A 20,535-nucleotide genomic window follows, 5' to 3' on the forward strand; every position below is an offset into this window, starting at 1 on the left:
CAAACAGACCAGGCAGATCTCTTGAGCTCAGGTGACAGCTCCGGAGCTCAGTGCAGGTAACCGCGGCCAGGACTTGTTTTACAGGAGATTTCTCTCGTAGCCAGTCCTACACTGCTTACCTAAAAACTCACATAGCAGTCGCATGATGCTCACATGTCATACAGATGCTATGTGAGGAAAAAAACACACACCGTACGCAGATCACACGCAGCTCACATGCAGATCACACGGAGGATACTCAACTCACATTTTGAGCCGAGTATCGCTGTGTTTTTTTACATGCCAGTGGAGAAGAGCCCTTAGGCTGGAATCACACTTGCGAGTGTCAAATCGGTCCAATTCTCATGCTAGAAAGTATGACGATTTCTTCTCACATTTCATCAGTGTGCTGTCAGTATGCTGTCAGTGTGCAATCAATTTTTACCCTCAGCATCTGCTATTCATGTACTGTTATGTACAGGAGCATTTACAGTGTTCTCTGCTACATGCTTGAAATGTATTGAGAAACACGGATGTCACTAGGATGGTCCGTGTGCCGTCCGTGTGACATCTCTTTTTTTTCACGCACCCATAGACTTGCATTGAAGAGACTCGCGCGAGAAACTCACCAAAATGCAGCATGCTGCAATTTTTTTCTCAGACCGATTTGGAGTGAGAAAAAAATAGCAGATCGGAGCTGCCTCATTAATTAACATTCGTCCGAGTGTAATGCGAGATTTACTCGCATTGCACTCATGCGAGTTAATCACAAGTGTGACTCCAGCCTTAATCTTACCCCAGCTGACTTATTTATGCAAGAATTTTGAGTAAAACCCTTGATAAGCCCTTCTGACATATTGCCTTAGTAGTCAGGGAAAAATACAGAACACTTGCGTCATCCGATCATGTATCAGAACATGATATCATGTCACTTATCATCAAAATACGGCTTGTGCATAATGGTGTTTCTTCATAGTAACTAAAGCAGAACATGCACAATGTGCACTACTGTCAGTCACCGTGTTCTCCTTCAATATTCCTTGTACCTTTCCATAATGCAGATCAATATCTACTAAATCAGGATGGAAAACGCTAATACGCAATATACCTGACCAAGGTGGATTAAGCTAACAGAATATACTGTATACATTGATTATTGACAACCATTCTAATAATAAAATATACAAATTTTTAATAATAATAAATATCGTTATATACTGCTCAGTAACCTAATATCTAAAAAAATATATGCACAGAGGTATACATGAAAAGAGGACCTTAATGTGTGCAAATAAACCATATAAACATTTTCTAAAGACCTTCTAATATATCATTTTGCAAACAGAGTTGTACATGTATTTATTTACAATGTTATCACTCCTTTCATTATACACGGCAGCAGTGTCATTATGTCTTTAGCAAACAATTACAAATCCTATTCTTTATGTTCATGTTCTAAATATAATGTTATATTGCAAATATGAAGGACACAGCAGTATCGTTAGAGCATTGTCTTATTGTATTTATTGAAGTTCAGTATATAATGGAATATGTCAACTCCTGTTCATACCTAAAGGTCATTGAAACACATAAAGTGAAGACTTGGCAGAACAATATTTCCCATTGTCTTATGTTTCCAGGTAACTGCCACAAAAAGGAAAAGAAACATTGCTCTTATTTATTACATTTATCATAACTGCAAATTGTCATCATGTCTTTATTTACCCCAGATGCTCGTGTACAGATTTCAATAAGGAAGAAAAGCTCAGTAACCACAGTTACAGTACTTCCATGTGAATTTTTCCCTAAAATCATGACATCTGAATCCATCTTGTTTCTGTGTAGATAGATTCTACAATATGGTGGAAAGAATATGAATCCCTAACCTTGTTCTTAAAGTGAACCTGTCAGGTGTAATATGCACCCAGAACCACGAGCAGTTCTGGGTGTATATTGCTAATCCCTGCCTAACCGTCCCTGTATACACTAGCATAGATAAAGGGATCTTTAGAAAAAGCATTTCTAAAGATCTTTTGTCATATGCTAATGAGTGCAGGAATTAGTTCCATGGACAATCCTTCCTGTGCTCATTCTGCCCTCTAAGCATGGTAGCACACCCACAGGGGCATGCTAACATGCTATTCAATGCGGCATGACCAGCGGTGATGCACGTACCTTTGACCGCTGATCAGAAGTCCTGGCACTTCCAATCATGCGCAGTAGACCTCTCTGAAGTTGGGATACGTACATCCGGCTTCCTACTGTGCATGAGCAGAAGTGCCAGTCTTTAACCCTTTCACGACCGGCCGATTTTTCGCTTTCCGTTTTTTTTTTTCGCCATTCTTTTTCTGAGAGACGTAACTTTTTTATTTTTCAGTCAATATGGTCATGTGAGGGCTCATTTTTTGCGGAACGAGCTGTACTTTTAAATGAAACCATCAGTTTTACCATATTGTGTACTAGAAAATGGCAAAAAAATTCCAAATGCTGAAAAATTGCAAAAAAAGTGCGATAGCACTATGGTTTTTGAGATATTTTATTCACTGTGTTCACTATATGGTAAAACTGATGTGTGGGTGTGATGCCTCAGGTCAGTGCGAGTTCGTAGACACCAAACATGTATAGGTTTACTTTTATATAAGGGGTTAAAAAAAAATCGGAAGTTTGTCCGAAAAAAGTGGCGCACGTTTTACGCCATATTCCGTGACCCGTAGCGTTCTCATTTTTCGGGATCTTAGGCGCAATGACGGCTTATTTTTTGCGTCTCGAGCTGACGTTTTTAACGGTACCATTTTTGCGCAGATGCTACGTTTTGATCGCCTCTTATTGCATTTTGCGCAAAAGTTGTGGCGACAAAAAAACGTCGTTTTGGCGTTTGGAATTTTTTTGCCGCTACGCCGTTTACTGATCAGATTAATTGATTTTATATTTTGATAGATCGGGCGTTTCTGAACGCGGCGATACCAAATGTGTGTATATTTTTTATTTTTTTAACCCTTTAATTTTTAATGGGGCGAATGGGGGGTGATTTGAACTTTTAGGTTTTTTTGTTTTTTTTTAATTTTTTAAAACTTATTTTTTTACTTTTTTTTTTTATTTTACTAGTCCCCCTAGGGGGCTATTGCGATCAGCATTCCGATCGCTCTGCAGTATCTGCTGATCACAGCTGGAAGGCTGTAAACAGCAGATACGCTGTCTTTCTCTTTTGCTGTGCCCCGGGCACAGCGAAAGTGAAACCAATTCATGTGTAGTACAGGAGTCATCACATGACCCTGTACTACCATGACAACTATCGGGAGTCACGTGATCGCGTCACGTGACTTCCGGTTTCGGCGGTAAGTAAAACTTTACCGCGATTGCGCTTATAATGGCGCTGTCATGTATTGACAGCGCCATTATAAGGGGTTAATCGGCACGAGCAGATAACGATTCTGCTCGTGCCTAGCAGGCACACATCTCAGCTGTGAAAATCAGCTGAGATGTGTGCCGATCGCGGCATGCTGCCGCCGGAGGACCGCGGGCAGTAAGATTATGTCCTTTAGGACGTAATTTTACGGCCCGCGGTCGTTAAGGGGTTAATAGCATTAATCTTTTTGTATAGGACAAAGGGACTTTATGGGCACCTCCAGAGCATGGGTGCAGTTGTAACCCCCTACACCTATTGTAGTTATGACCAATGCATTGTTACAGGATAACACTTTTTCCAAAAGTAATATTTATGGCACATGTGCCCTGGTCCAAGATGCAACAAACCATGCACACATACAAAATGACATTGAAAGGGATCAAGACTGAAAGGTTTAAGGATTCGCTGTCCTCTACTGCATGCTTTAGTAGTGTCAAACTACTTCTGTAAGCAGCATTTGCACAAGGACTATGCATTTTGGAGCTTCATGAAGTGTATTTTCATTGTAAAGCTGCTTTGTTGAGTAGTGATGAGCCACCCCCCTAGTGTTCGAGTTTGGTTCAGTTTGTCGAACGGCGGGTGTGTTCGGCGAACGGTCAATGAATGTTCGATGAACACCTTCGAACCCCATTGAAAACAATGGCAGGCAAACACAAACACATTATACATATACACATACAGTTAATAATGTCTCCCACCTCTTCTCCTGCCGATCATCGCTGTGCCCTACTGGTAACCAGTTCTAATGACAGGACCTTCCGTGAAAGCATAGCATGTGACCAGTCAAGTGTGTATTATCTCATTGGCTACAGACTGGTCACATGGCTAGACGTCAGTGCATCTCTCCGGTATGTGGTGCTCATTTAAGCATCTCCGTGTACCAGCAAGATGCTTGGGCACATGCTTGGCTCCCCGTTCCTGCATGTCGGCGCTCTTTACAGAGTAAGCCCACATGCAGGGACTGGATGCCACAGCCGGTGAATAGCGGCGCCGGGAATCAGGTGATTGGAGATCACCGTTGCTATAGTAACCCGCCTGTCAGATTACTATTGCAACGGTGGCAATGGTGACATCACCGCTTACAACCTGCAGCCTCTGCTCACTCACTGAGTGATTAGACTGCACGGGAGCAACATCGTTCTTCCTCCCATGCAGTGCTGTCTGATGTAGCAGAGCTGCATGGGTTGAAGGAGAAAGAAGACAGAAGACCAGAATCGTGGAGGGGTGAGAGGGAGTAATAAACATGGAGTCTCTAAGTGTGTCTGTGTATTTATTTCTATTAAAGTATTTTTTCTCTGTGTGGTGCATTTTTTTTAACCCTTTATTGGAGATTCTTAATGGCCGGGCCAAACTTGCCTGACATTAAGAATCTCTGGCTTAATACTAGCTAGTAAAACAAAGCTAGTATTAACTCATTATTACCCAGAAAGCCACCTTGCTTCAGGGCTGCTGGAAGAGTTGGATACAGCGCCAGATGATGGCGCTTCTATGAAAGCACCATTTTTTGGGGCGGCTGCGGACTGCAATTCGCAGCAGAGGAGCCCAGAAAGCTCGGGCCAACTTGTGCTGCAGATTCCAATCCCCGGCTGCCTAGTTTTACTTGGCTGGACACAAAAATGGGGTGAATCCCATGTCGTTTTTTTTTTTTTTTTTTTTAATAATTTCATGGAATTCATGAAATAATTAGCCTTGTAGTTCTGCAGCTGCTGTCTGCTCTCCTGCATACACTAGTGGATAAAGTATGCTGAGCCTTGCAGTTCTGCTCCCCCCTGCATACAGTCCTGGATGGAGGATGCTGAGCCTTGTAGTTCTGCAGCTGCTGTCTGTTCTCCTCCATACAGACAGACAGCAGACAGCAGCTGCAGAACTATAAGGCTCAGCATACTCCATCCAGGACTGTATGCAGGAGATTTTTGCCCCCCCCCAAAAAAATGACGTGGGCTTTGCCATACTTTTGTATGCTAGCCATTTACAGCAGGCAGCTACGGGCTGCCCCCAACCCCAGCTACCTATTTGTACCCAACTGGGAACCAAAAATATAGGGAAGGCCTTTTTTCCTTTAAATATTTCACGAATTTCATGAAATAATTAGGAAAAAAAAATGACGTGGGCTTCACCCAATTTTTGTGTCCAGCCAGGTACAACTAGGCAGCTGGGGATTGGAATGCGCAGCACAGTGTGCCCAAGCTTTCTGGGCACCCCTGCTGCAAATTGTAATCCGCAGCCGCCCCAGAAAATGGCACTTTCATAGAAGCGCCATCTTCTGGCGCTGTATCCAACTCTTCCAGCTGCCCTGGTGACGGGTAGCTCGCTGGGTAATAATGGGGTTAGGGCTGGCTGTATATTATCAACAGGCCCTAAGCCCAAAATTCATGGTGTCACGCCAATATTAGAAATGGCCCCCATGAATTTCTAGTACAGATAAAAAAAACACAACACACAGAAAAATATTTTCATTAGAAATAAAACACAACACAATTAGTGACTCCATCTTTATTGAAATAAATAACCCCCCTCCGTAGTAATCCTGGGTCAAGGGTCCCGCGCCGTCAAATCCGGATCCAATATCATCTGATCGGTTTGCTGGAAGGCAAAGCAATCAGATGATGTTTCAGGTTCAAGGGCCTGAATCACATGACACAGCAGCTGATTGTATAAATGGCTTTTATACAATCAGCTGATGCATCAGTGCAAAACAAAAAAAAACAAAACTGCACACTTTTGTGCAGACTCCTGTCTGACAGCAGCAGCTGATAGTTTAGCCGCCCGGGCGATAAAAAGCCGGCCTCGCCGCTCGACTTAGTATCAGCTGATTCTGTCAAGTGACCGCATCAGCTGATCATCGCAAGATCTGAGAGAGAGAGAAGAGAGAGAGAGAGAAAGGAGAGAGAAGAGAGAGAGGAGAGTGAAGAGAGAGAAGAGAGAGGAGAGTGAGATGAGGGAGAGAGAAGACAGAGGTAGAAGAGAGAGAGAAGAGAGAGATGAGAAGAGAGAGAGGAGAGAGAGGGGAGAGAAGAGAGAGAAGAGAAAGAGAAAGGATAGAGAAAAGAGAGAGGAAAGAGAAGAGAGAGAAAAAAGAGAGAGAAAAAGAGAGAAGAGAGAGGAGAGAGAGAGAAGAGTGAAGAGAGAGGAGAGAGAGGAGAGATAAGAGAGAGGAGAGAGAGAGGAGAGAGAGAAAAGAGAGGGAAGAGAGAGAAGAGAGAGAGAAAAGAGAGAGAGAAAAGGGAGAGAAAGAAGAGAGAGAAGAGAGGACAAAGAGAAGAGAGAGAGGAGAGAGAGGAGAGTGAGAAGAGGGAGAGATGAGAAAGAGAGAAGAGAGAGGAAAGAGAGAGAAGAGAGAGAGGGAGAAGAGAGAGAAGAGAGGAGAGAGAGAAGAGAGAGAGCAGAGAGGAGAGAGAGAAGAGAGAGCAGAGAGGATAGAGAGAAAGAGAGAAGAGAGAGGAGAGAGAAGAGAGAGAGAAGGGAGAGAGAGGAGGAAGAGGGAGAGAGATGAGAGAGAGCAGAGAAGAGAGAGAGGAGAGAGAAGAGAGAGGAAAGAGAGAGAGAGAGAGGAGAGAGAGTAGAGAGAGAGAGGAGAGGAGAGAGAGAGCAGAGAGAGAAGAGAGAGAAGAGAGAGTAGAGAGAGAAGATAGGAGAGAGAGAGGAGAGAGATGAGAGAAGAGAGAGAGAAGAGAGACAGAGGAGAGAGAGAGGAGAGAGAGAGGCGAGAGAGAGAAGAGAGAGATGAGAGAGAGGATAGAGAGAGGAGAGAGAGAGGAGGGAGGAGAGAGAGGAGAGAGAGAGGAGAGAGGAGAGAGAGAGAGGAAAGAGAGGAGAGAGAGAGAAGAGAGAGATAGAGGAGAGAGAGGAGAGAGAGAAGAGAGAGGAGAGAGAGAAGAGATAGAAGAGAGAGAGGAGAGAGAGGAGAGAGAGGAGAGAGAGAAGAGAGAGAGAGAAGAGAGAGAGGAGAGAGAGAGAAGAGAGAGAGAAGAGAGAGAAAAGAGAGAAGAGAGAGGAGAGAGGAGAGGAGAGAGAGAGAGAGGAGAGAGGAGAGAGAGAGAGGGGAGAGAGAGTAGAGAGAAGAGAGTGGAGAGAGGGAGAAGAGAGAGAAGAGAGATAGGGGAGAGAGAGGAGAGGGAGAGTAACAGAGAAAGGAGAGATAGAAGAGAGAGAGACAGAGAGATGCAGGCACTACCGCCTCATCATCATCCCCGCACACACCCCGACAGTACCACACCCATCATCCCCAGACACACACCGGCACTACTGCACTCATCATCATCCTCGCACACACCCTGGCACTACCGCACTCATCATCATTCCCGCACACACCCCGGCACTACCATACTAATCATCATCACCGCACACACCCCAACACTAGCGCACTCATCATCATCACCGCACACACCTCGGCACTACTGCACTCATCATCATCACGGCGCACACCCTGGCACTACCGCATTCATTATCATCATCACCGCACACACCCCGGCACTACCGCACTCATCATCATCCCTGCACACACCCCGGCAGTACCGCCCTCATCATCATCACCGCACACACCCCGGCACTACCGCACTCATCATCATCTCCGCACACACCCCGGCAGTATCGCACTCATCATCATCACCGCACACACCCCAGCAGTACCTCACTCATCATCATCACCGCACACCCCCCGGCACTACCGCACTCATCATCATCCCTGCCCACACCCCGGCAGTACCGTCCTCATTATCATCACCGCACACACCCCAGCATTACCGCACTCATCATCATTCCTGCACACACCCCGGCACTACCGCACTCATCATCATCCCCGCACACACCCCGGCAGTACCGCACTCATCATCATCACCGCACACCCCCCCGCAGTATCTCACTCATCATCATCACCGCACATACCCCGACAGTACCTCACTCATCATTATCTCCGCACACACCCCGGCACTACCGCACTCATCACCGCACAACTCCCGGCACTGCCGCACTCGTCATCATCACCGCACACCAAAGCACTATCGCACTCAGCATTATCTCCGCACACACCCCGGCACTACCGCACTCATCATAATCATCACCGCACACACCCCAGCACTACCGCACTCATCATCATCACCGCACACACAAGCACTACCGCCCCCATCATCATCCTTGCACACACGCAGGCACTACCTGAGTGAAGTCTCCGCTGACAGCGCTTCACTTCAGTTGCTGCGTGGAGCTGACACAGAGTGCTCATGTTCTACGGCGTTCTCTGTCAGCTTTATGTAGCAGAGCTGAAAACGTCGTGTGGATTACTTCGGAACTGGATGTCTGTTTGGGGATTAATAAAGTGGTAAAATAGGGGGTTTTTTTGTCTTTTATTCCAAATAAAGGATTTCTCGTTATGTGTGTTTATTTATTTTCACTTACAGGTTAATCATGGAAGGTATCTCAGGGAGACGTCTGTCATAATTAACCTAACCATATTACCTCAATTGCCACCGCACCAGGGCAATTCGGGATGAGCCGGGTAGAGTCCCGGGACTGACACATCTAAAGGATGCGGCAATTCTGGGCGGCTGCTGGCTGACATTGTTAGGGTGGTGGGCTCCCCATAACGTGGCGCTCCCTATCCTGACAATACCAGCCTCCAGCCGTGTGGCTTTATCCTGGCTGATATTAAAATTGGGGGGAACCGCAGGGTTTTTTTTTAATTATTTATTTATTTTACTACACAATATAGACCCGCCCGCCGGCGGCTGTGATTGGTTTCAGTGTGACAGCTCTCACTCAGCTTGAGGGCGTGTCTGACTGCAACCAATCATGGGCGCCGGTTAGCCGGGAAAGCAGGGAATACCAGATTGAATAATGATCGGCAGCCATTTTCAAAAGAGGAAAAGGCGCCGGAGCTTTGTGACAGCCGTGCAGCTGATCGGTGAGTAGGAAAGAGAGAGGGATTGTGCTGGGGATGCAGGACGAATGCAAATACACAATGTGCGCACATAGCCTTACTGTGAAAAGCCACGCTTTTGGTGATCGAACCGTTATCGAACATTAACTCGAACTGTCGAACATGAAGCAAATCGCTCGAGTTCGTCGAACGACTTGAACACTGTCCAAAACAACTCGAATTTGAAATTGTCGAACGGTTCGATTCGAACATCGCTCATCTCTAGTGTTGAGTAGTGATGGGCAAACCCCACTATGTTCATGTTTGGGAGCCTCGTTTGAACGTTTTGTAAAATTGAGTTCAGATTCTGAGATAACGTGAACTTGCGTCCGAACACCAAACTTGGACATTACAGTTATGGGATACGGTGGAGTGTAAACTAAAGAATATAGTTAATAATAAACATTGTCATTATACTTACAGGTCCTGCGACACATCCTGCTGACTCTTTCTCCCAGCCACTTCTGCTTCCAGGTCCGATCATTGCTGTGCTCCCGGGTAACCACTACTGACTCACAGGACCTTCCATGATGTCATAGCTATGTGACCAGTCTGGTGTTATGTTGTACAGACATTGGGTTACAGACTGGTCACATGGCTATGACATCACAAAAAGTCCTGTAAGTCAGATGTAGCAGAGCTGAAGATGCTCACCCACCTTTGGACTATATCGGAGGGTTCTTTTGAGTAATAAAGATGGAGTCCTACATTTCTTCTGTTTTATTTCTAATAAAATATTTTTTCTCTGTCTTGTTGTTTTCTTTAACTGTTAAAATAACAGTCAATCACAGATGCTGTCATAGAGCGGGTGTCTGGAGTGTGCTGGAGTAACCTGAAACCAGCCCATATATTCTAGCATCTGGAATGTATGGGTAGATTACAGGTTATTCCAACAGCCAATTCCAGACGCCCATTCTGCATGATAGCGTCTGTGTGATTGGCTATTGGGTCCCTCACACATGTAGCACTGTAAAAATAAATAATTTAAAAAAATGACGTAGCACTCAGCAGTATTTTTGATTCTCAGTGCAGATAAAGAGGATGGCTACGGGCTACCACCCCCATCTACCTGGCTTTACCTTGGGTGACTATCAAAATACAGGAAGCCCAATAATCTGTTTTTTAAGTATTTAAAACATAATAAAAAAAAATGCTTGAGCTCCCGCTGTATTTTGATCACCAGTCAGGTAAAGCCAGGCAGCTGGAGGCTACGATTCTCATCATTCTAAGGCCCAAGCATTCTGGGCCCCCACACTAAAAACTGCAGCCCGCAGCCGCCCCTGGAAATTTTGCACTGTTTCTTAGCGCCATTTCTAGGTGCTTTACTCGGCTTTTCCAGTGGCCCCGATGGCGGTGGCATGCTGGGTAGTAAAGGGGTTAATACCAGCTTTGTACTCTCAGCTGGCACTAACCACATAATTCATGGTTCCATGCCAAATTAGACATGGCCACCATGAATTTCTAGTAAACAGTAAAAAAAAAAAACCCACAACATAGAATTTTATTTTTGTTAGAAATAAAACAAAAAAACATTTGGAGACTCCATCTTTATTTTAAAAAATCCTTAGTCCAACATAGTCTACAGGTAGAACAATGTCAGCTATGCTTCATAGCTCTGTACAGACAAGTGTCTCTGCAGAGCAAGAATCAGTTAGAGTAATTTCAGCTCTGCTTCATCACTCTGTACAGACAAGTGTCTCTACAGAGCGAGAAGCAGTGGGAGCATTATCAGGTCTGCTTCATTGCTCTTTAAAGATAAGCATCTCTACACAGAGAGAGAAGCAGGCTGACACTGAGTGTATGATTGCACTTGCGTATGACTCCCGCGAGTCTCGCATTGAATCACCCCGCACGGTCTGACACTCTCCAGACAGGAGCGCCTCAGCTGCAGCTACTATCGGGAGAGGGTGAGCCATGCCAGGTGATTTGATGCGAGACTCGCACAGTGACAGTCAAAGTTCAATCAAGTCCATGGCAGGCATGGATTTTGGTAAACCCTGACATCACTGAGAACACGGTCAAAAACAGCTGAAGACTGCCGAGTGACAAGCAGTGCAGTAAATACCCCCGGAAGTTAACAGGACCTTCCATGACGTTAGCCATGTGGCCAGTCTTTAAGCCAATGTCTGTACAACGTTCACATCAGACTGGTTACATGGCTATGGCTATGGTCACATGGAAGGTCCTGTAGTCAGTGGTTGTTACCTGGGGCACAGCAATGATCGGACGTGGAAGCAGAAACAGCTGGGAGGCAGAGTCTGCAGGACGCGTCACGGGACCTGTAAGTATAATCATAATGTTTTTTAATAATGTGCTTTTTTTACAGCCCCTAGACCCGAACTGAACCCGAACTGTAACACGAGCTTCCCAGGAAAGCTTGTGTTCGAGATCGTGTGCATGAACACTATTTGTTTAGTGTGGACCCCAAATTTTACAGTTCGGGTTTGCCCATTACTAGTGTATCATTAGCCTCAAGTGGAGTTTTGTAAAGCAGTCTGTTACTCGACCCCGATTTTTTTGTTTTGCTTATTCCACATAATCTTTATGTTTTTGAGTGCGCTGAATCCAAAATTGACCTCAGTGTTGTCATAGGACATCACATTTTCTGACAATTTAAGTAACTATGTTAAATAAGACAATACCTCAAAATAAATGAAAATACTCATAAAATTAATTTTTTATTACAAATGTTTCATGAAAATCATTTTTTTAACTGCAGTGAGCTCACTAACGCACACTAAAATCGATTCTTCTTCCCTGTGAGGCTTCTCTTGGTACATTTACGCTTGTGAGTAGCATCTGTAATGTCTCTCTGAAGCGTCCAACCGTAGTCTGCTATCATTGTAATGCTCCATCTTCCCTGGTATCTTCTTTCCATCTCTTTAATCTCCTGGTGGAATCATTCACAGCTCACAAATTTTCAGGAAAGTTGTCAAGGTGGGAATGGAGGAAATGCACTTTCAAACTCATCAGGCAACCTAAAGCTTGAAATGCTTTCAGCATTCGTCCGACGATTTGTTTGTAGTCAGGGTCTTTGTTGTTGCCTAAAAATTTCTCTATGACCTCTTTAAATGCAATCCACCCTTCTTTTTGAGGATGCGACATGGTATTGATAAACTCTTGATTAGCTATAAGCCTTCTAATCTCTGGTCCAACGAACACAACTTCCTTCCATTTTGCCTCCGAGAGGCCTGGAAACTTTGCGACCAATGATTTGAAGCATTCTCCATCTTTTGGAAGTGATTTTACGAATTGCTTCATCAATCCCAATTTGATATGGAGAGGTGGTGAAGAACTTTATGGGGAGGAACCAAAGTTTCTCGGAGGACATTTTTTTTTACCAACTTTGAGCACTCTCGGCTGCTGATTTTGTCGGTCTCGACTGTCCCATAGACACAGAAAACAATGGTATTTGGTATACCCAGCTTGTTGCCCGAGCAGCATGCACAAGACTTTCAAATCCCCGCACACTTGCCAACCGTGGTCTTCATATTTAAGTTTACGAAAAAGCAATTCCAAGTTCTCGTAGGTTTCCTTGAGGTGTACGGAATTACCTACAGGGATGGAAGCATAAAAACCGCCGTTGTGGAGTAAAACTGCTTTGAGACTTCTTTTTGAAGAATCTATAAAAAGACGCCATTGCGCTGAATCATATTGGATTTTGAATTGACCCATCAAACCTTCGACATCGATGCAATAAACCAACTTATCTTCCTTGGCAAAGTAAGGAACAAACTCGTCTTCACGATGTCTGAACCATAAAAAAGACACTCCTGGTAACAATAAATTCTTGCTTTTGAGCCCTGAGCTAAGTAACTCACGGCATCTTTGGGAAGATTTAAGTCTCTTACAAAATCATTCATCTCCTCCTGGGAAAACAATTTTGGTCTTGTATCATCTTCAAAGTCAGAAATTGATTCATCTGGTTCAGGTATGACTCCACCTTCATCGGACATAGTTATCTCTTCCAAGGTAGCAGGGTCCTTGGGTACTGGTATATCTGTGCCATGGGGGATGGGACGAATTGCTGAGTGAATATGGGGGTATGAAATGGAATGCTTCCATTTTGAATTATACCCTTTCACATCGCATGAATAAAAGTAAGAATCGTCACTATGGTTCTTTTGCTCTCGCCATACCATAGGAATCCCATAACAGAAAGCTTTTTTCTTACCCTTGAACCAATTTCGGAGGTCCTCAACACACCGTTTGCACACTTATGAAGCGCCCAAGCTTTATATTTATCTCCAAGCTTTTGTCCGATATATGTAAAGTATGCTTTTTTCACAAAGTCTGTAATATTCAGCTGTTGCTTCAACAGTGTATATTCACCACAAATGTAACAGAGACTGTCAGGCGAATTAATACACTTCCGCTGAGCCATAATGTTAATTTTTGGAAACATGGTTGAATATAAAGAGCTAATACGAACTGAGATTAAAAAGTGTGAACAGGCGAGAACAAAGATAAAATAATTGAAACAAGCCCGGGCATGTCAGAGCCCGCTCATTCAGCTTGCAAAATGTTGATGCTGGTTTCATTAGCTCACTCTGAAAGTTCTTTTCTTTGAAAGTTATATTTTTTTGGCATTATATATCTTCAATGCATTGATGTGAATTAATTAATAGTAATTTTGACTTTCAAAACCCATAAAAAAAAAAAAAAAAAGAAGAAACATTGTGAAAAATGTACTAAATTTGAAGAGAGTTTGGCATTTTGTGGCAAATCCTGACATCCAGAATTTTTTTCAATATTTTTTTTCATTTTCAGCACACCAAAATACATGGAAATTAGATGAAAATAATCAAACAGCTTTTTAGTCACATGAGCTTGGAAATATGTGCTTTTAAAGGTTTGGCAATGGTTTGGGAAAGACCTTTTTCTAATATTAGCAGGACTGTGCCACTGAACACAAAGTGAAGTCCAATACATGGTTTGATGAATTTGGTGTTGAAAAACTCAAGTAGTCTATAGTAGTTCCCAGGATCAGTAGAAGCGCAGCAGCGCAAAACGGCCGCTGTCCTCTTTATTGTAAAGGGGTTAGTGGATCAATGTTGTCTTTGAAGATTGCTAAGTCTAATGGGTGGCACTAGAATTCCTATCCTCTTCTGCAAATCTGCCATTGTAGTGTTCTGTATGTTATTGTGTCCAGTACATTGTAGTGATCAGTACGATGGGCTCAGCTTGTGCTTTTGGAGACATGAACCCCACGAATTAAACAAGGACTCCTAACTACAGAAATGCCAAACATGTGGATGCTGAATGTGGTTTATGGAAATTGTGGGGCTCAAAAAGGAGTGGGGATTTTGATTTGGGAGCACAGATTTTGTTAGATTTCTTTGTGGGGTGGAGTCATTGCACATTTCCAGAGCCTTTGTGCTACCATTAACATGCAAGCCCCTTATATTTCTGTTTACAATTGACGGAAAAGAATATAGAATTGTTTTTGTGGACTGAGTTGAAGCTTTTATTGGGTACATTTTAGATAAAATTTTGGATCACATTTATCCTGGGTTCAATGCTAAACATTTGTCTTTTTGAGAAGGGTACAAATCTGTGATCGGCTGTGCTTTTGTGCACTACTGAAGAATCAGACAGCACCGGTTCGTAGGACAGACTGAGTCCTAGGTGACTCCATCTACCTCAAAACAGGGAATGTCAGAAGTTCCATCTAAATCATGTAGTTCAAAGATTTACATGGAAACCCAATGTAAGCACTCAGCGTACAGTGCAGGATAAATGTGAGCTGAGCCTTACTGTGATCTTTGGGAGGAAGAATGAATAAATCAACAGTTCAAAAATTGCTTTTTTATTTTACACCAATGAGTTGACAATTTTTATTGGTACCATTTTCAGGTGCATAATGTTTTTCTGATCGCCTTCTAGTCTGAAAGCTATAGCTTTTTTATTTTTCGGTAATGAAGCTAAGTGTGAGCTTTTTTTTCACTGGACAAGATATCATTTTCACCTATACCATTTTATTTACATGCAACTTTTTGATAGCATTTTATACCATTTTAGGAATTGATGTACCGTATTTTTCGGACTATAAGACGCACCTGACCATAAGACGCACCCTGGTTTTAGAGGAGGAAAATAGGAAAATAAAATTTTAACCAAAAAATATGGTCATGACACACTGTTATGGGGCGAGGATCTGCTGCTGACACTGTTATGGGGGTAATGTCCCCAAATTCACCTACTAAGGTACCCCATTCTGATAAGGATCCTCCTGCCTTGTATATGATCCTGCTCATATACCCCCCATCCTGCTAATAATATACCCCATCCATCCTGCTCATGATATACCCCCATCCATCCTGCTCATGATATACCCCCATCCATCCTGCTCATGATATGCCCCCATCCATCCTGCTCATGATATGCCCCCACACATCCTGCTCATGATATGCCCCCATCCATCCTGCTCATGATATGCCCCCATCCATCATGCTCAAGATATGCCCCCATCCATCCTGCTCATGAAATGCCCCCATCCATCCTGCTCATGAAATGCCCCCATCCATCCTGCTCATGAAATGCCCTCATCCATCCTGCTCATGAAATGCCCCCATCCATCCTGCTCATGAAATGCCCCCATCCATCCTGCTCATGAAATACCCCCATCCTTCCTGCTCATGAAATGCCCCCATCCATCCTGCTCATGAAATGCCCCCATCCATCCTGCTCATGAAATGCCCCCATCCATCCTGCTCAAGATATGCCCCCATCCATCCTGCTCATGAAATGCCCCCATCCATCCTGCTCATGAAATGCCCCCATCCATCCTGCTCATGAAATGCCCCCATCCATCCTGCTCATGAAATGCCCCCATCCATCCTGCTCATGAAATGCCCCCATCCATCCTGCTCTTGAAATGCCCCCATTCTGGTAAATGGCGTGTATCCTGTGGCACAGGAAAAAAAAAATAAACGTTTATACTTACCCTTCCTCACTCCCTGAAGCACCGATCTCTGTCTCAGCTGCAGCACCGCTGTGTGGAGCCGTCACCGGTGTCTGCAGCATCGCGTCTTCCTGTCTGTGCCGGCGGTAAGCTGATCGATTCTGGTGGATACTAGCGGCGCGCACAGCGATGACGTCATCGCGGTGCGCGCCGCTAGTGTCCAGATCAGCTGACCACCGGCACAGACAGGAAGACGCGATGCTGCAGGGGGACGGCTCCACACACAGTGATGGGTGAGTACACTGATTCACTGCACCCCGCGCTGATAATGATGCACGGGGGGCAGTGAATACAGCCGCACATGATCACTCCAGGCTGTAGTTGCCAGGGGTGATCACGGCCGGCTGCTAATTATGCACGCACCCTCCCCCGCCCATCACCTCGCCCACCTGTCAGCGCCGGTTTCGCTGAGAGATGATGGGCGGGAGGATGGGCGTGCATATGTAATGAGCGGGCCCACGTGGTCATGGCAGGCTGTTATAGCCTGCTCGTGCCGCCGATGACCCGCTGCACCGCGGCACCCTCATTCCCCGCAGTCTTATAGTCAGACCATACGACGCACCCCCCACTTTCCCCCAACATTTGGGGGGAAAAAGTGCGTCTTATGGTCCGAAAAATATGGTAGGTAGGATGACAAAACAGTTTTTTTCAGTGTTCACTGAAGGGGATAATTAGTGTAACAGTTTTATAGAGTGGGCTGTTCTGAATGCGGCATAACCAAATATGTGAACTTTTTGTTTTTACATTAATATATGTATTTATTGGTGTAAAAAAAATTGTTCTTTATTTTGTGACTTTTTTTAAATATTTTTACAATTTTTGAAAAATTTACTTTTTTACCTAGTCCCAGGATGGGGCATCAACTTTCCCTGCCCTGATGGCTGATCTTATGCTCTGTAATGCTTTTGCATTGCAGGGCATTAGATCAGTGACTCGCACACAGGCTTCGTACCTGGGTAACCCCGCAGCCATTATTCAGCCTGGGGTCACCATGGAGACCATGCGCACATTGCAATTGGGTAATACTTAACGTATCAGGAATGGAGCCCCCTCCCTCTATAAGTCGATCAATGCCGCTCTCACTATCGGCTCGACAGTGGTTAAATACCTGCGATTGATGCTAACACCGATTGAGGGCATTAAAGCAGGGTATTAGCTATGATGCATAGCTGACACTTGCCGATGATATTGCCGGTGGCACACGTGAGCTGGCGCTTTTGTACCACTATTTAAAGGAGCACACATCCTGCGGCACCGTCCATGTACGCCAAATGTCGTGAAGGGTTTAGAGCTTCAATTTTGACTTTTAGGATTTCTACTGCCAAGCCTACTTACATAAAGGAAATTATGAAACAGATTTCCTAAAGGGGATTTATCACTTTTGACTTTTATTACTCTTTAGACTCAGAGATGTATAAATAACAGTTCAAAAAAGGATAACCACTTTGTTTATAGCTCTCAATCTGGTCCAAAACTACTTACACTTACTTTTAAGATGTTAATTGTTTGAGGAAAATTAGTTGGCAATATGATTTAATAACCAAATGTACAGAATTATTTTCTAGTAGTTTGAATTTTTTTGCATCCTGTAAAAAAAATACATTTGAAATGTTCCCCCACTTACTGAGCCCCACAATTTATTTTTTGACTGATACAGCTGAGTAAAGAGATTTTTGGGTGGCAAGCTGTAAGTTTTATTGGTAAATGTGAAGCTTGGAATGCTTTTATAGTATTTTTAGAAGTAAGTTTGGGGACCAGAGAATTAAGGCTCATCAGAGCCTCAATCAACTCAACATTAGGTAGAATTAGAGAACAGCCATGACTTCTCAGTGCTGCGTGCTGCCCCATCGACTGAACTCATTCATTCTTTTCAACTATGAGAAAAACTGACCAAGTTTCATCAGCAAATTTCATCATATTTTCATCACAACGTCAATCAGAGTTTCATAAGAGTTTGGTCAGCATTTCATTTTTCACTGATGAAAATTTTTTTTTTCCACCTTCCATTATCGATAAATGAAAAACGGAAAGCACTCAGATAGCATCCAGGTGCTGTCTCACTTTTTAGACAGATGCAAATACTTTCATTGCCAATTTTGATTTGACATTTCAAATCAATATTCGACATGTCTCCTCTATTTTGCAAGAACCATTTGGTGCGCAACCCCAAAGACTGTCAAAGCTGTGAGTCTTATTCATGAAACCTCAAAAAATGGATAACATTTGTACATGAAATACTGATGTGTGAATGAGCCCTTAAGGAGCTGGGCACAGTGGACTTATAAGGGTAAAGTCACACTTGTGTATGGCTTCTGATGCGAGAGCATCGGTTGTGATATGCTAATGACTCTTAGCTCAGGCTCTGCTTCGAGCATGAGCCGAGTGCCATGCGACTGTGATCTATTCCTGTAATCGGATCACAGCTGCAGAGGACAGGGAGGGATTAATCTCTCCAACTCCTCTATTATCAACTGATGCCTATATAGCACTGCACTTGAATGACATCCCAGTGCATTCCAATGTTTTTCTCGCACCCATAGACTTGTATGGGTGCGAGTGACACGGCTCTCGCAGACAATCGCAGCATGCTGCGATTTTATTTTCCTCAGTCCATTTAGTTTAATTTAATTCTGAGCTGCAGAATTGTCTAACATGGGGCCTAGTGCGATTTTCTTGCATTGCACTCATGCGAGTCATACGCAAGTGTGACTCTGCCCTATCATCATTGTTTTTTTTTCTTTCACCAATGATTACCTGTGTTCAGACATGCTCTCAATGCTAAATATCACCTCTAACATGCTGTGCTTTTACTTAGAGTATCCAGACCTAAAAGCTTCGTTTATATGTCTCACCAAAAGTGATGGCGGAAAAATAAAAGAAACATTATGGCTTTTTAAAGAAGAGAATAATAATCAAAATTGTAAAAATTAAGATTTTCTCTGTCGTGAATTTATTTTTTTAATTGAATTCTGTGGAGAAAACCCATAAAACTGAAGCATATCAGCAAGAGAAAGTGACAAGTTGCAGATTTAAAAAACACACCACAGGTCAGTTTAAGTAGTCTAAAAAGTAGCACAATGGACATGAGCTTTCTATTAATTCCATCCAAATTGCTGGAACTATAAGACACTGTGTAATTTGAGCAGCAAATACAGTATATGCTGCATTAAAAATGCACCAAAAACGCATTGTGATAACTTAAAAGAGGGGTCTTTCATTGAGATACCATAAAGATAAGATTATAAGATTTGCTCTGTGGAGACAACCAATTTACGACTAATGTGATGCAAAATGAGATGTAGTGCTTAGCAAAGTAGTATGAAGTGATAAGGAATAACGTGATACTATATATATATATATATATATATATATACAGTGGGTACGGAAAGTATTCAGACCCCTTTACATTTTTCACTCTTTGTTTCATTGCAGCCATTTGGTATATTCAAAAATGTTAATTTATTTTTCTCATTAATGTACACTCTTCACCACATCTTATCTGCAGAAAACCAAAAATGTAGAAATTTTTGCAAATTTATTAAACAAGAAAAACTGAAATATCACATGGTCATATGTATTTAGACCCTTTGCTCAGACACTCATATTTAAGTCACATGCTGTCCATTTCTTTGTGATCCTCATTGAGATGGTTCTACTCCTTCACTGGAGTCCTGTTGTGTTTAATTAAACTGATAGGACTTGATTTGGAAAGGCACGAACCTGTCTATATAAGAACTCAAAGCTCACAATGCATGTCTCACCAAATGAGAATTATGAGGTCAAAGGAACTGTCCAAGGAGCTCATAGACAGATTTATGGCAAGACACAGATCTGGCAAAGGGTACAAAAGAATTTCTGCAGTACTGAAGGTTCCTAAGAGCACAGTGGCCTCCATAATCCTTAAATGGAAAAAGTTTGGGACCACCAGAACTCTTCCTAGACCTGACTATCCAGCCTAAGTGAGCAATCGTGGGAGAAGAGCCTTGGTGAGAGAGGTAAAGAAGAACCCCGAGATCACTGTGGCTGAGCTCCAGAGATGCAGTAGGGAGATGGGAGAAAGTTCAACAAAGTCAACTATCACTGGAGCCCTCCACCAGTCAGACATTTATAGCAGAGTGGAACAATGGAAGATTCTCCTCAGTGCAAGACATATGAAAGCCCGCATAGAGTTTGAAAAAAATAAACATGAAGGATTCCCGACTATGAGAAATAAGATTCTCTGGTCTGATGAGATGAAGATAGAACTTTTTGGTGATAATTCTATGCGGTATG

This window comes from Anomaloglossus baeobatrachus, chromosome 3, assembly GCF_048569485.1.
Source record: "Anomaloglossus baeobatrachus isolate aAnoBae1 chromosome 3, aAnoBae1.hap1, whole genome shotgun sequence".
In the NCBI taxonomy this organism is placed as follows: Eukaryota; Metazoa; Chordata; class Amphibia; order Anura; family Aromobatidae; genus Anomaloglossus; species Anomaloglossus baeobatrachus.